Raw genomic sequence first — 16,950 nt, forward strand, 5'->3', positions numbered from 1 at the left:
TACATACCAGATAAAACTAACACCAGAGGCAATGTAGGCCCACTGATGAACGGGGTGGGTGCCCTGGTGGCAGAAGATACAGAGAAGGCAGAATTACTGAATGCCTTCTTTGTCTCTGTCTACTCTGCCGGAGGCTGACCTGGGGAGCCCTGTACCCCTGAGACCCCGGATGAAGCCAGGTCAATGGAGCAGTTTGCTTTAGTCGATGAGGACTGGGTTAGGGAGCAATTAAATAGTCTGGACATCCATAAATCCATGGGTCCAGATGGGATGCATCCGCGGGTGCTGAGGGAGCTGGCTGAAGTCATTGCTGGACCACTCTCCGTCATCTTTGCCAAGTCTTGGGAAATGGGGGAGGTGCCCGAGGATTGGAGGAAAGCAAATGTCACTCCAGTCTTCAAAAAGGGCAAGAAGGAGGACCCGGGTAATTATAGACCGGTCAGCCACACCTCTGTCCCTGGGAAAGTAATGGAACAGCTTATCCTTGGTGCCATCTCAAGGCATATCAAGGATAAGAGGGTTATTAGGGGCAGTCAGCATGGCTTTACCAAGGGTAAGTCATGCTTGACCAACCTCATAGCCTTTTATGAGAATGTAACAAGGATGATGGCAGAGCGGTGGATGTGGTCTACCTTGACTTCAGTAAAGCCTTTGACACAGTCTCCCACAGCATCCTCACAGTTAAGTTGAGGAGGTGTGGTGTAGACAATAGAGTAGTGAGGTGGGTTGCAAACTGGCTTAAGGAGAGAAGCCAGAGAGTGGTAGTCAATGGTGCGGAGTCTAGTTGGAGGCCAGTATCTAGTGGAGTGCCTCAGGGGTCAGTACTGGGGCCAATATTATTCAATATATTCATTAACGATTTAGACGAGGGAATAGAGTGTACTATCAGCAAGTTTGCTGATGACACTAAGCTGGGAGGTGTGGCTGACACGCCAGAAGGCTGTGCTGCCATCCAGCGGGACCTGGACAGGCTGGAGAGTTGGGCGGGGAATAACCTAATGAAATTTAACAAGGGAAAGTGTAGAGTCCTGCATCTGGGCAGGAACAACCCCAGGTTCCGGTATAGGTTGGGAAACTACATATTAGAGAGCAGTGTAGGGGAAAGGGACCTGGGGGTCCTGGTGGACAACAGGATGACCATGAGCCAGCACTGTGCCCTTGTGGCCAAGAAGGCCAATGGCATCCTGGGGTGTATTAGAAGGGGGGTGGTTAGTAGGTCGAGAGAGGTCCTTCCCCTCTACTCCACCCTGGTGAGACCACATCTGGAATATTGTGTCCAGTTCTAGGCCCCTCAGTTCGAGAAGGACAGGGAACTGCTGGAGAGGGTCCACCGTAGGGCAACGAAGATGATTAAGGGAGTGGAGCATCTCCCTTATGAAGAAAGGCTGAGGGAGCTGGGGCTCTTTAGTTTGGAAAAGAGGAGACTAAGGGGGGACCTCATTAATGTTTATAAATATATAAAGGGTGAGTGCCATGAGGATGGAGCCAGGCTCTTCTCGGTGGCAAAAAATGATAGGACAAGGGGTAGTGGGATCAAGCTGGAACACAAGAGGTTCTGCTTAAATTTGAGAAAAAACTTCTTCTCAGTAAGGGTGACAGAGCACTGGAACAGGCTGCCCAGGGGGGTTGTGGAGTCTCCTTCTCTGGAGACATTCAAAACCCGCCTGGACATGTTCCTGTGCGACCTCACCTAGGCGTTCCTGCTCCAGCAGGGGGATTGGACTAGATGATCTTTTGAGGTCCCTTCCAATCCCAAACATACTGTGATACTGTGATACTGTGGGGTTACTTATCTCCTCCCTTTGGTATGTGCTAATACACATCTGTAGCTTCTTTTTCTTTGGGTCTTAGACAGAAACGTCTTCACCTCCATCAGTCTAAGCACGTCTGAGGCTATTTCAAAGATTTTTCAGCAAAACGATTACAATGCCAAATGAAATAAGCAGGGGAGCTCCTAATTATGCAGGTTGTAGGGGATGCCAGTCGTACTGATCATTTAAATTAATCTTATTAGGACTCTCTCAGTTACAGCTGAAACATAAGATGGATTTTCAATATCATGAAGATTTAGTGATAATAAAGTTATGAGCATTGTTTTGATCAGCCTTCTGAAAAATTAAAAGAAAACTGGAGGTCTGTGAGTTTTTTCAAACACAAATCTAAGCAAATGTAAAAACGAGCTTTAAAAAAATACATATATATATATATATATATATATAAATGAATGTCTGTACAGCACTGATTCAAACACTGCCCTCTCTCTCTGAAAACGAATGCCCTCTTAGTTCATGGCTTTGTATGTAAGCAGCTGCAATAAATATTGGCTTTGTTGGGAGTCATATACTTGCATTGCATCAGCAATTGACTTAAATATATATAAATGGTCAGAATAGAGGCTTCTAAATAAAGAGAACAAATTTTAACTATAAAATGAGGTTGACAAGGTTTCTTGAAACAGTAAAAAGTAGTCCTGTAGCTTTACAGTAATCACACAATGCTTAATGGTATAAACTTAACCTCTCGAAGTCTTCCAGACTTGTATTTCTGTGTTAGAAATCTGCTGAATCTAGGATCCAAAATGCTATTTTTAAGCTGTAGAGTATTACACTGCTAAATGCCCTGCTGGCCAGCCCTTGATTTTCTTGCAGTACTAGCCAAACCTGTCTGTGTAGCAATTGTAGTAATGACTTAGACATGAGGAAGAATCTTGGGAATTATCAAAGAAGGATTACAAATCTCTCTTGGTTAAGCTTTTTTTTTTTTTTAAGTTAAAATGTTCACACTAAAAGAATGAATGGGACCTTTAATTCATTATCTTCCTTTTCTGGTATAGAGCAGGTAAGATTTGTAATTTCATAAAACACTGTATAAAATTTGCAAACAAAAAAAAAAAGCCAATTTATAAATGGAAAATAACGTGTTTATACAAAAGCCTAGGGCAAACAGGCACTGGGAATCAGTGATGGCAAAAGTAACAAATGCATTTCCTGTGGGATGATGAAATGCTACAGGATTACATGGTTCTCAAGAATCAACTCTTCAACAGGTAAGGCTTCCCTTTCATTAATGCCAGCAACATGCATTATTGGGTCAACTGACAATACAATTTTAATCTGGATCAAATACATGTGCACCACTGTATTTCTCTTTCTTCTGAACTAACAAGAGTGCTGGATATAGTGAAAGCAGTTTTATACTTTCTGTTGTCTGTAAGTTGATTCCAGGCCAAAAAAAAAAATCAGTTATAAAGCTGACCAAAAAAAAGTTATTGCTTTAAAACAATGCTAACAGATTTTATTAGATAGGGTAAGTTTGTACCAGACCTGCAATTTTACTGTTTGTACTGATAACTTTTCTGATCCACCATTAAGTTCTCTGAAGCCGGATTTACCAAGGCATGTAACCGTAGCTTGGCCTCTCTGTCTGTCTTTTCTTAAACAGTTGTTAGCTATGATGGTAAGAGCAATGCTGGTGATACATATGCTCAGAAAATAAGTGCTCACTCCTTATTTCTAGCTTGACATTATAATTATACTGAAATGGCTCCTCCAAATCTGAATACCATATATTGTAGAAGTGTATAGCATGGGCCATCTCTGTGTCAATATTTTTCAATATTTTTTGAACCAAATAAGCAAGAAAAAGCATATTCTAAAAAAAAAAAAAAAAAAAAAAAAAGCTTTTTAAGATTAAAGGTTACAAAACAAATTAAAACCATGCAATCTGCAAAATGTCTCAGTACTGGTTTCACTACTTGGCTACAATATGTCTTTGGTGCACCAAAATCACTTGATGAGTTTACAAGGTGATTTGGATGAGCAAGAAATGGAAAATCAGGTTTAGTGTTTGAAGTTGGCATATTCATATTAGACATTTCTGATCCAATAGAAGATTTCCCATAGTGAATATTAAAGCCTTTTTTGATAGGCAATTGAACAATTCTGATTTGTATAGAAATCTTCCCTTTTTAAGCCTGTGTTAACGTAATCACAGACCCTGACATCGTAATTGCAAAAATAAAAGGTTAAAAATGTCATTTGTCTTTACAAAGGAGATGAGAGTCATCTGCTGCTACATCATCTTTCAGCTGCCCAGCAACATGATGTCCACAGCCAGTTTGTGTAGGACATCCATTTTATAGCCTGGTCCAAGGCAGAAAAAGAAATGAGCACGCATTCAGTGTTTCATGTCAAGGCATTCAAAGAAATCTCCCAATAGGTGTCAGGTATTGAAGACTGAAGGCTGGACTCTTGGCTCCCTTGCAGACAGTGGGAATTCTACTGCTGACCTCAGTGAGGCATTGAAATCAATATTCCAGTCTACCCTAAGGAAAGAGAAGAACTGCTACACATGGTTCATGACTAGGCAAGGCTTTTCTGGTCATCCTGACTTGATTCCCATTAAGGACTGGGGTTCACTGTTAGGCAGAAGCACAGCTTGGGACTCAGCTGACATGGAAAGGCAGATGATGTGTACACGTACCTGTCACACAGGTGTGTGAGGCCACAGCAGTGGGTCCTGCTGAGTGTGAGAACCAGGGTGAATCCTCTGGCTGCACAATGCAAGGGCTCCACTCTGAGGTCTCACATAGACGCCCATGCCTGCCTAAAGACACACATGGGATCTAGGAGAAAAAAGATCCATTGAGCATCACAAGTTTATATCTTAAATATTGGGATAGTAGATATGGAGCTACCTCAGTCTCACTGGGGGTTTGCAAGGAAGGGCCCTGAAACAGAAAGGGGTTTTGTGAAGTGGCAAGCAGTTAGCTGTAATAAGTAATTTACTGAAGTGATCCAAGCGTGTCTATAAAGGACCCACTGCTCATGTTTAAGTACTCTCAAATCAGAGCAGAAATTGATGCTGAATGAAGTTACTAACCTGAAATATATTTTAAGATTATTAAAGAGATATTAAACTCAATTTGCAGTCAGGAATTCAAATTGCAGCTTGTTATTAAAGATGTTGGTTTCCTGATGTCTGCTACCCTACTTACAGAGAACAAGTGCTGGCTAGTTTAACTAACTCTGCATCACAAAAACATTTACAGATTATTATAATAGGTCTGTCCATTTGTAGTTGCCAAGGGCCAGGTTATTTCCTACCAAGACAAAACTATGTAAAGGCTAGAACTTTGTACAGTTACTATTCAGTATTTCTCACTGACCCTTTAGTGCAGAGCATGGTTGGGATTTGTGGGTCTGTGAGTTACATTCCTGTGCATCCGCAGGGTCATTCACAGAAAACCTGAACCACCCTGGCAGCCTGAGGTGGCTGGGAAGGCCTCTGGGGCTTCTCTGCTTTGCTCCAGAGCTATCCACCAGCAAAGCTCCCTCTTCATCTCTGCTCTCACCGATTCCCCCCTTGAACCCAACAAAAGCATATTTGCCAGGACCTCTGGCATGCCCTTCTTCCCAAATGTGTTCCTGTCTTTTCTTTGTGATACCACTGGGCATATCTGCTTCCCCCACAGCGGTTCATGTGTTTCTCTGAGAGGTGAGCTGACACAGGGGCAGATCCCAGGGGCTGTCCCTCACTGGCAGTGTGCCTCCATCAAGTGACTATCTCCATCAGGTGACACACCAGGGAAGTAAGTTTCTGACACAAATGGAATCCCATTTCTCTTCTGTGTAACAAAGGATATTTCTAAGACCTATAGCTGATGGCAATACATTTAAAACAATGGCAGCCCAAGAAACAAAAAGCCAGTCATCCAATGCCAAGCAAAGATGCCAAAAGAAAACTATGATCATCTGGCCTACAGATGGAGCAAACGTGTCCCAGGAGTCCCTGATAAAGCAGAGAATCTCTGAGCTACCCCACCTTTCCACCTCTATCAGCACAGCCCAAAGGGCAGATCACATAATGATTACTAGTGCCTTTTTGAAGCACACTTTAGCATACTACTTAACTGGAGATGCTTTTTTTGTCTTTTTCCCATTGTCTTTACCAATTTTCAATTAATGAGTAGACTACATATATGTTTACGGTTGATGCTTCACAGCAGCAAATAGAAAATACTTAACTGCATCTGAGCAGCATGCAAGTGGATCCTAATCCTATGTTGAACCAGTCTTGGAAGGAATGTTTTCTGTCCTTTCCCTCTGAGAATGGAGCCTGAGCTGCCAGAAGGGCCTGCTGAAGAAAGAAAAGGTCATTATCCACTGTGGATGAACTTGGTCTACTTGAACAGACCTGTTTGCTGCAGACTTCAGGTGACTCAGGATATTATGCCTTCTGTTACAAAAAGCTGTGATGGTTGAGCAGCACCCAACAAATCACTGAGCTGTCATGTCACCAACCTCAATTTAGCGTTGGCAAGGACACATCACATTCACCATCCAGGCATCTCCTAGCAAACAGTTTTAGTCTCTCCACCCTGAACACTCAGCATGTCGGTGTTGTTTCATATCACCTTTGATCCCAGATACATTTGAACGAGATGAAGTCTTGTAATGTGTGTTTTCAACATCATTAGACAATCATTCCACAAGCAATCACTAGTTCATGGGGTGCCTTTTTTCCCCTCTTTCCCCTGTTTCCTAAGCTCACAGCAGCAGCTAACTCTATTTTCCAGCAGCTAAGCAAGGCTGTGGTAGGACCTGTCATGTAGTGTCAGAACTGGAGAAGCATGTAGGGAAGGCCTCCACACAGTGAACAAGGGCTATTTAAAGCAAATAACAGAAAGCATTGATAACAACAAACATGCTTCAATCACTCACTAACAATGAGTGACCTCCTCACACGTCCTCCTCCATGGAGGCCCCATAGCTTCTTTTGCATTCGTGGAGCAATTAACAAGTTGAGAGCCTGATCCAATTAAATAAGTTGGATGTAATAACAAAATTCAGCCATGTTATGCTCTTATATTACACATACATACACAGAAGGACCAATGTAATTAGGTATGGGCTGTCTTTGGCATTCTCCACTAGTTGAATATTTGACCATTCGGTGTTGGTAACAATCTTTCAGTCTAGTTGTTTTATGCAATGAATACACAAGTATGTCTATCAGTAAATCTGTCTACATTTGAAACAACTACAGATACATTTTTTCCTATGTCACATTGAAAACTTCTTATCTATTCACTTTACTCTGCCTTTGGCAATTCCTAGTCGACAACGGAATTCATTTCTCACTTCAGACTCATTCATCCTCTTTCCAGGAAGCTGTCAAAAACCTTCAGATTTACTCTTATTACTTCTTTTTCCTTACTCCACTGTCCTGTAGGCACACAGTCCTATGCTCGTAAACCCAGGTGAACTGCTGTATTTGTGCCTTGTTCAACACCGCTACAGAGCTAAAGGCAAAATGGAGGGTGGGTTTCCTCCAGCCCAGGAGTAGTTTTGCCCTGTCCTTTGCCAGGAATCAGTTGCCTACCAAAAATGCTTCTCTTTGAACTTTGGTGTAAAGTTCAGGCCAAATCTATCTGTAGAACAGTGATTCCTAGAAAGGTACAAAACCAAGAAATCTGTCATTTTTCCAAATTACAGCCATACTAGAAAGACGCAAGGAATAAGACACAGGGGAGTTGTTCAACTAGCTAAAAATTTTCTGTAGTCTTTCTGGGCTTGCCGCAGCACACGGGCTGTGAGTCACAACTCCCGAGGCTTCCAGTTAACAACTAAATGGGAGAAATGATCGATACCATTTTTCTCAGTGAGTGATTAAGACTGCTTTTAACAATGCAGTCATGCATGCTATGTACTAAAAGGGATGATTCATTAGTCACTTGGAAGAGGAGCATCTCCTTTTCTCGAGAGGAGAGAGGAGAGGAGAGGAGAGAGGAGAGAGGAGAGAGGAGAGAGGAGAGAGGAGAGAGGAGAGAGGAGAGAGGAGAGAGGAGAGAGGAGAGAGGAGAGAGGAGAGAGGAGAGAGGAGAGAGGAGAGAGGAGAGAGGAGAGAGGAGAGGAGAGGAGAGGAGAGGAGAGGAGAGGAGAGGAGAGGAGAGGAGAGGAGAGGAGAGGAGAGGAGAGGAGAGGAGAGGAGAGGAGAGGAGAGGAGAGGAGAGGAGAGGAGAGGAGAGGAGAGGAGAGGAGAGGAGAGGATATACTGGCTACTTCTGTCCCTCTCCCCACATCTGCAATGCTTTTTTCAGTACAGCCAGAAAGAAATGGGGGAATTTTGTACGCAGCAGTGACATTGTTTTAGTCATACTTTGCATAACCCTGACACCAGAGCTGGCTGCTGGCATCCAGCCCGGACCGTGATCTTCACGACCCTGCTGGGCAGCCCAAGTAGCAACACCAGCTGCTCTGCACACCACTTTCTGGTGTTGCCCTGGCACATATGGAGGAAATTTGTTCATCCTGATTTTTGTGGCAATTGCGTCCTCTGAAATAAATAATAATAATTAAAAAAAAGAAAAAATGGGTAGAACTGGCAAAGAGGACAATGACAATAATGTATTCTTTCTTATTTGAACCATATTATTGCTGAAATTATATTTCTAACAACTTCTCCCAACTTTTTATCATCCTAAGTTTGCTTAAGGATAATCTTCCTTTTTATGATGAGGCTATGCATACAGTAAAGAATATGCCACTCCCAAGCCTTTTTAGGTTTGGGTAGCTCCACATTGTAAGGCATTCTTTGCAACGCCGTGGCGTTGCAATATAGTAATGCAATGGCATAACCATCTGGAAGGTTATGCTGGGATTTCTTACAGTCCTCTTCCTGTGAGGAGAAATGATGGAAAGCCAGCATGCAAAACATTTCCAACAAGTGAAAATTATGTTGCTGCCTCTTCATCGCAACACAAGTTTAACTTTGGGAAAGTACAAAGAAATATTTTTTTCTGAAAAGACTGATCAAAACTGTTACATATAAGACATATCTCTTTCCCGTATCTCAGAGTCCAAATATCAAACACAAGTGTTACTTACGTGCAACTGATTTTCCATGCTTCTAACTGCAGTCTGACGTAATAATCATTTGGACACGCTGTACTTGGAAAACTGGCAGCAGCTCCAAGATTGACATATGTGACAGACTTCTGGCATCAGCCTAAAGACGTTTAATATCTGCAATGCAAGTGTTCATAGTATGCCCTTATATCCAAACATAACTACCACACTATTCCTATGCACACTTAAATCCTGGATTCTACCAATTCCATAGAAACTCTGTATCACTCATCTCTGGGCTAAGCCTTTGACTCAGCATTTCTCTCTCTGCTTTTGCTTAGTCTTTCTTTTGACCTAATCCTGGCTACTTCTTTTTGCCTTTCACCTCTCCTCTGTCACAGGTTATCTCCTTCACTGCCACAGCACCAGCTATTTACTCAAAATGATTAATATTCTCCCTTGCTCATGCCTCTCTTTTCATGAAGAGGGCTGGGTGGGATGAAAGGAGACGCGGCCTTCACATCCCAGGACAGCCCTGACCCACGTGAAGCAGTAGCAGCTCTAAGGGCTGGATAAGCAACCCTGGTCACTCCTTCTCTCCCCAAAAATGTATTTGAGTAATGTCATACCCTCAACGTGGCCTGCCCTCAAATCTCCTGTGGTGTTTGGTAATTATTACTGGCCTTTTGGTACCTGAACCCCTGCTTATTTCACCTTGCAGAGTATGTTTCCCATAACGAGGGAGTGGAAAAGAGTCTCTGTAGGTGCTTGTCTAGCTGGGCTCCTGATAGAAAGACCATAGGGATTTTGATTTATGTTAGTAATTATGTTAGGATGCTTAAAGCACTGACTACATAAAATCCATACAATAAAATCCAAACATACTATTTGAAACAAATATATTACTACTGAAGTAAGAAGTTCCTTGAAAAAAGAAAAAATGGGGTATTTTTTTGCAATTCAAAAATATTATAATTAGGTCTAAAACAAGGATAATTCTTGTGGTTTTAAAATTCTCTTTAAATACAAACAACTGAATTGGAATATGGCCAAGGTTTCTTTTCATTAAATAGTGGAATATACTGACCAAAAGAAGGATCTTTTCTGAAAATCTCATCTTCAGTCAAAAAGTTTCAATCTCCTGAATATATGCACAGCAGACATTGGACACCAAATGAAATCATCCTAATTATTTCTATGTATATAACCATTTAAGAACATCTTTTTTTCTGCATAAAAACAGAGCATTATCCATTCCACATGTGAAGTGTTATGTAACTTACATTTTTTTCTTTCACCATTATGCTTCTCAACTTTCACCAGAGGCTTCAAAGACAAATAAATCATTAGTCATTTAACCAGACATATCTAGCACTCATTTTTGTCATCTCTGGCAAGGTTTTGCTTTTAAGCTTAAGTTAAAGCATTTCATTTGTGTCCTAAGTGACACATGGACACAAACTTCATTGCAGCAGATCTCTGATAATGCTGAGCACAAAGCAAGGTCAGACCTTGGGAAGGAAAAGTGAGCACAGTGCTGAATGACTGCTAAGATTATTTTTTTCTGTAACTCAAGCAAGCTTGTGTTTTGTTCTTCTGATACTTCCTTGGAAATGGCTTCAACATTTTAGCTAAAACTTTTCCTGCCTTCTCCCCCTCACTCCCCACAAGAAACAGCCAGAGGCATTTATTTAGTATTGAAGACATCTTAACAATTTTTTCACATTTAAGAAAGTATGGAAGAACTGAAAATGGTATAATTTAATGTAAAGAGCTGGGAAGTCTTTTCCTAGGAGTTAATAACTGGGCCCTGCATAATGGAAAACCTGCCGTTTTTCTTTATCAGTGAAATTGTTACTCTGCCACTCTCTGAAAGGTCATGTATAGCAGTTAATATATAACTCACAGATGTGACAGTTCTTCCTTTAAGTGTTATTTCAGGCACTGCAGGGGAATTCCCTCTGATACCTGTGCCAGAGCAAAGGTATGCTAGCAGCTGCAGTTTCACCAAAGGGGACTTCAGCTGTGAGGCAGCTTGGGAGCATCTGCCTCCCATCCACACCTCGCCTCCGGCTGCTTTTTCACACTCGTGCTGCTCTGCAACTGTTGTTGGGGCTGTGCTGGAAAGCAAATCACTGAGCTGATCCAAGTTACAAATCACCTTTTTTATTCACAGGGTTGTTCTTAATACAGGTTGCTTTTCTTACCATAATCATTAGAATCTTAGAATGGTTTGGGTTGGAAGGGACCTTTAAATGTCATCTGGTCCAACTCCCCTGCAATGAGCAGGGACATCTTTAACTGGACCAGGTTGCTCAGAGCCCCATCCAGCCTGGCCCTGAATGTTTCCAGGGATGGGACATCTACCACCTCTCTGGGCAACCTGTGCCAGTGTTTCACCACCCTCAGTGTAAAAAAATTCTTCCTCATGTCCAGCCTGAATCTCCCCTCTTTTAGTTTAAAACCATCACCCCTTGTCCTGTCATAACAATGACGCCAGACACCGCAGTGCTGGGAGGGCACTAGGGAGGAATTGTGCTTGGGTTCGTGGAACTGCCTGTTCAGAGGGTGTCTCTTCTGCTTTATAAGGGTAGGACAGTCAGAAAGGCACTATCACAAACCGTTAACAAACAGAAAGTTGACACACAAAAGTATCATGCATTGGTTTAAAAAAGACTAAGACTAAAGAATAAAAATTGCTCCAATGTGAGTTTGGCACAAAAAAAACCTATCTCTATCCATAGGTGTTAGAGAATGTGTATATATATACACATACATGCATACACACACATATACATAGTCACACAGATACACACACAAAAATAATCTGTAAATATAAAAGAAATTCAAAATATGTCTCAGTTTGGAGTTTGCCAGCCTTCAAAGCCTGACTGCAGCTCTGATCCCCTGGATGGCTGGTTCATAAAAGCAACAACCACGAAAGCCTATAGAGGGAGCAGGTCACCTTCTTTTCCTGAGTGACAGGCATTTCCAACCTTAAGTGAGGACCCTGAGACGAAGAGAAACACAGTCAGAGGATGAAAATGTCTTAGGGAGCATCCCGAGGGCCAGAGCAATTTACCCTGCAAGCAGGGGGAGCAGCAGCAGCCTGGGCATGGGTAGGAGGGCTGCAGGTCCACATCCACCATCTTCTCCTCTTTCTGTCTTCTTCAGGTTCACACCTGAGCCTCGCAAAGGGTCAAGAACCTTTCAGTGTTTTCCCTCTCCTGCGGTCACTGTGGTATCCTGGCACTGCAGCACATTGCAGGATGGAGATTTGCTGGATTAGAAATTGAATTTCGTCTTCCAAAACCCACAGCCGAATAGAGTGCTGCCTATGAGTAAGGGAAGAATGCAACAAGAAAAGCCTGGCGTTTTCTGTTGAACAAAAAGAATAACTAGAAAATGCATAACTGTATGTCACAGACAACATAAGAGAAGCAGTATTAAGCATAATCAATACTAAAACTGCCTTCAAAAAACAATATACAGAAATATCAAAGAGTTAGTTATTGTCAGTAGAGGCTATATACCTGAATTGAACATTATGTTTACTGTAATTTACATATGCATGCACAAAAATTTCTAGAAATCTGTAACTCATGTATAGCTGTATTGTAGGTCCAGAAAGCTGGCAGTTACCTGTATGACTGTAAAGCCCAGAAGCCCGGCCTAGTCAGAACTGCATTTGCTGAGTGTGACACAAATCTGTACCAAGACCCTGCTTTGCCTTACCATGTTTATTATAGTCCAACAAAACAGAGAACATTATTTTTTCTTATTCTTTTACTTTTTGAAACAAATAGGCAGATGTGACCAAAAAACGTTTAGCAGAAACTGGATCTTATCAAACAAAGTCAGATTCAGCCATTGAGATCAAAAGACTAGCAACTGAAAAATACCTGTTTAGGAGCAATGACCTTTGTTAAGATGCTTGACTGAGTAGTATATGTGTTCTCAACATAAAAATAACAATTACAAATGATAAAGTGGTGTGCAATACATGGTAAATACACAAGCATTATTTACCATGTTGTACCTGCAAATTCTCTTTGTAGAAAGACTGGCCACCAGAGTGTGCACCAGCTAACTTAGATTCCTGTGAAAATCTAAGGACTGGCATAAAGCATACAATATTTATACATTAAAATTATACTAAGAGCTCTTCCCCCCACGCACTAAGGTCTAATAATACTTCAGTGTTTGTCTCCTGGGGAGCGAGAGCAGGTCTTAGGATTGCAACATAAATAGTTAAGTACAGATCACGCAGCAGTAAAAGAGGAAAGGAACACTCTATGCCCTTCAATTCCCAGGCACTGCAGCATGAGGCATTAAAAAAAGATAATATTACTTTTCCTCAGCTAACCCATATAACGTGTTTCATCTTTTGATACAGGTTTGCCTTTTTCTTTTCATTTTTTTGTCTTGCATCATTAGAGAGAGGCCATTTGAGGAATGTATTCTGCACAGTGATGTGATTCAGCAACTTTCTGGAAAACAAAAATGCAGCCCTCTTTTTGGTGAAATAACGAAATGCAACTGGCAATAATTTTCTTCAAATTGATCCCAACTGAAAGCAGGTGATGTACCATGTAAGCTGAAGCTCAGTGGTCTTGGATGACAGTGTCATTTTCATGGTTTTTTTATATGATTGAGTATGAGCTGAACATACTCTGCTACTGAAACCAGGCCAATGACAACAAATGCATTACTGTATGAGCTATTGTGCTACCGAGAATGGCTCAGCAAATACATTCTCCTTTTTATCCAAATTCTAGTTAGTTTTTGCCCATACCAACACGTGAGACCATCGTTTCCGAGTATCTCCCAAGGGCGTATCTGCAGAAAGGTTATCCTGCAGTTCCACGAGGGCAAAGTCCCCTGTCACAAGCTTGCTGAGTAATAACTTTTTTGGCACAAGGGCACTGAATGCTATTCAGTAACACTACTGTAGAAATACTATATGATTTTGGTGTTGGTCTGTTCTCCCAAGTAGCAAGTGATAGGACAAGAGGAAATGGCCTCAAGTTGTGTCAGGGGAGGTTTAGATTGGATAGTAGGAAAAAATTCTTCATGGAAAGGGTTGTCAGGCACTGGAACAGGCTGCCCAGGGAAGTGTGGAGTCACCATCCCTGGAGGTGTTTAAAAGCCGTTTAGACGAGGTTCTTAGGGACATGGTTTAGTGCTAGAGTTAGGTTATGGTTGGACTCGATGATCCTGAGGGTCTCTTCCAATCAAAATGATTCTGTATTTGGTGTTCTTTACTCAAGAGTGCTCCAAGTCTGGGAAATCACATGAAGATCAAAAAGCATTTGCCTTGAGCTGAACAAAATCCACCCCCCCGTGACACACAGGGTAGTCGAAAGAGTTTCGGAAGCCACAGTGCCCTGGTGCCTCATGGGAATGTTTCCCATCAAAAATACCCTAATAAAGAGATCCTTGTCTATTTAACCTGATAGAAGAGTCCTATCTGCAGGCAGCCATGATGTGGTAGCCCTGGTAAGTGATGAGTGCCCGAGCTGGGATGTTCTGTGTTTCCTGACTTAGGGCACACGCTGCTTTTTCTCCAAGCCATGTGTGACTGACATGCAGCACATGTCCCTCATACGGGCACGACCCTTCCCTCTCCGTGCCACGGGAGAGCTGCCACAGCAGCTCTGCAGCCACAGCGGGGTGTGAGGAGCGGATCCCACCTCCTCTGCCAACCAGCCTGATGATGGAAAGTTCTGCCGACCCACCAGCCCTTATTGTTCCTGGCAGCACCACATGGGGAGGTTTGCAGGCAGCGCCTGTGGGCTTGGCTAACCACGAACCAGCATGGAGCCTTTACTCTTAGAAGCACCAAACAATATTTCTCAAACATATTTCCATCTGCAAAAGAAACAAGTCGTTTTGACAACAAAGTCTTCCAGTGACTAAGTGGCCACTGTGTTTGTTGCTGGCATCAAATAGCTGGCAGAATTTCTATTATAAACATTGCTATCAGGCCATTGTATTTTGGCTATAAAAACTTGCTTCAGGCTGATATTTGTCAAACAAGACCCAGCAAGATAATCTTTTCTTTAAACGCATTATCCTGTTTGAGTAATCTACAGATGTGTAAATTGGGAAGTCTGCAAATGTGGGCCTCACTGACACCTTTGCTGATTCTTCTCTGCTGATGTTATGGCCACCAGGGGAAGTGAGCACCTGATCATCACAAAGCACTTGCTCAGGGGCTTTCCTTTTACCTCCAGATGCCCTGAATAATTCAGATTAAAATGCTGGAAGGGTGCAAGGCAGAGCAGACAAGCTGCACCCCGTGACAAGACCCAGAGAATGGTTTCCTCAAGAGAAAATCCCATCTCCTGGGAATGCACAAATAGCAAGACACTGGTCACCTTTTTACACAGGTGAAGAAGAGCCTCTGCTGGAAACCCCCAGAGTCCCACCTAACCATATACATATCTCCTTCCAGATGTAGAGTAGCCAACTTTTTCATATAAGTCAAAGAAAAATTGCACCTATTTATATCTCAGAGGAAATGTCTGCTGTTGCTTCAAAGTGAAAATAGCTTCTTGGTCATAATGCCATAACACCGCACTGGCTACACAGTCCTCTTGTGTTTTGAAAGGCTTCCTGTGGACTCCACCACATCTGACAAATGCTTTAGTGGAAAACATGTCATCCGCTGGTTCTTCTGAATGGAGGTTTCCAGATCTGTGTGGAATATCATCAGGACAAAGAAACAGTCAGATGAAACACAGCTGGAAAACTCAGCACTAAACAAATGGTAGAAACTCTTTACATATCCATGTTAAAGTATTTATAGTCAGAAATATTCTTTTCATTGATTTAATTATTGAAAGTCTGTTACAGCTAAGGTTTTTTTTAAATGCTGAATCTCATTTCCAAATGCCCTGAGGGAACAACAGCCACAACAATAAAATTAGGAAACCATTACAGAAGATAAAATTAGAATAACTACGCTCGACACTATACAGGGGAAATGCGGTGTTAAAATGTATGAGGTGAAATGTCTCCTAACTATCCAAATGTTAAACTTCATTTGTCCTTGGAATGAGCAAGGGCAGAAATTTGTGACAAGCTACCACATTATTAAACACAACTGTGTTTTGTGCAAGTTATGTGCTAAATCAGTATATTTTCTCAGTATAGTTAATTAACAAGATTTTTTTTTTCATGCTTTTAACCATCCTTTCCTTCAGGATTGTGATGCAGGGAAGTACTGAAAAAACAGATGGTCTACTTTTCAGTCCTGCTTACATAGGAAACCTGGAGGGATGTCTCAAGAGAAAGAGATTCTTTGGGTAGCGTGGAGAAGCCACTGCTACTGCACCTACCACCTCTGTGGCAAAAGCCACAGGAGCTGACAGGTATCCACCTATCTATACTAGGGCAACCACTCAGATAGATACTTCATAGTGAATTTCCTGACACAGGTAGGGCTCACATTTCAGAGCACGCATATACCATGCCCTGGATTAGACTTAGGCTTCCCTTATCACTCCTGAGCGGGTATCTTCATGAGACAGACGTTCACACGCTGCCTGTGCACAATGCATGCTCAGGTTGAGCAGGCTGGAGGATGCCAATTCCTCTTCACAATCTAGTTGAAAAACACATTTCCTTTTTTTGGGGGGGGGAGAAAAAAAAGAAATCACAGATTTCTAAAACCAGAACTGTGTTATAATACCCAGAACAAGATAAGAGGGGCGGGGGGGTTGTTGTGGTCTGCTCACTCTTCTCACATTAGGTAACTCCCCCCCTCTTCCTCCTCCTCTTCCAGCCTCACATCATAAACTCTTTAAGGGAATATTGTCAAACACTTTCACCAAACATTCTGTCACTGATGAAAAAGAATCATTGAAATGAAAAAAAAATATAGTAGTGAAAACACTATTTTGAGCCTTGCTTTACATTAGTGACCAGCTCATTTGCTATTCTGGATATTAGAGTCAAGCTCAGTGCTTTTGCAATAGATATTTTTAAATAAAGGTTATAGAGCATGTTTGTCTTATGTTACGTATTCAAAATGTCTGTGGAGACAAACAAGCACCTTCTTACAGTAGTGCCTATAGGTCTTGTAACGAGCAGACAG

At 42.0% G+C, this 16,950-nt stretch overlaps 1 long non-coding RNA gene across 1 annotated transcript in view; it reads right to left on the reverse strand.

Moving 5' to 3' along the window:
• Positions 1-1,115: 1,115 nt before the first annotated feature.
• LOC110363184 (uncharacterized) overlaps positions 1,116-16,950 on the reverse strand; it is a 141,726-nt gene continuing 125,891 nt past the window's right edge. Inside the window, exons 10-14 of the long non-coding RNA XR_010468336.1 lie at positions 11,932-15,548; positions 8,889-11,859; positions 6,027-6,138; positions 4,483-4,624; positions 1,116-4,324 (exon numbers count right to left, since the gene is read on the reverse strand). This is a non-coding gene — a long non-coding RNA (uncharacterized LOC110363184). The remainder of the gene's footprint in view (positions 4,325-4,482; positions 4,625-6,026; positions 6,139-8,888; positions 11,860-11,931; positions 15,549-16,950) is intronic.

This window comes from Columba livia, chromosome 1 (genome assembly GCF_036013475.1).
Source record: "Columba livia isolate bColLiv1 breed racing homer chromosome 1, bColLiv1.pat.W.v2, whole genome shotgun sequence".
In the NCBI taxonomy this organism is placed as follows: domain Eukaryota; kingdom Metazoa; phylum Chordata; class Aves; order Columbiformes; family Columbidae; genus Columba; species Columba livia.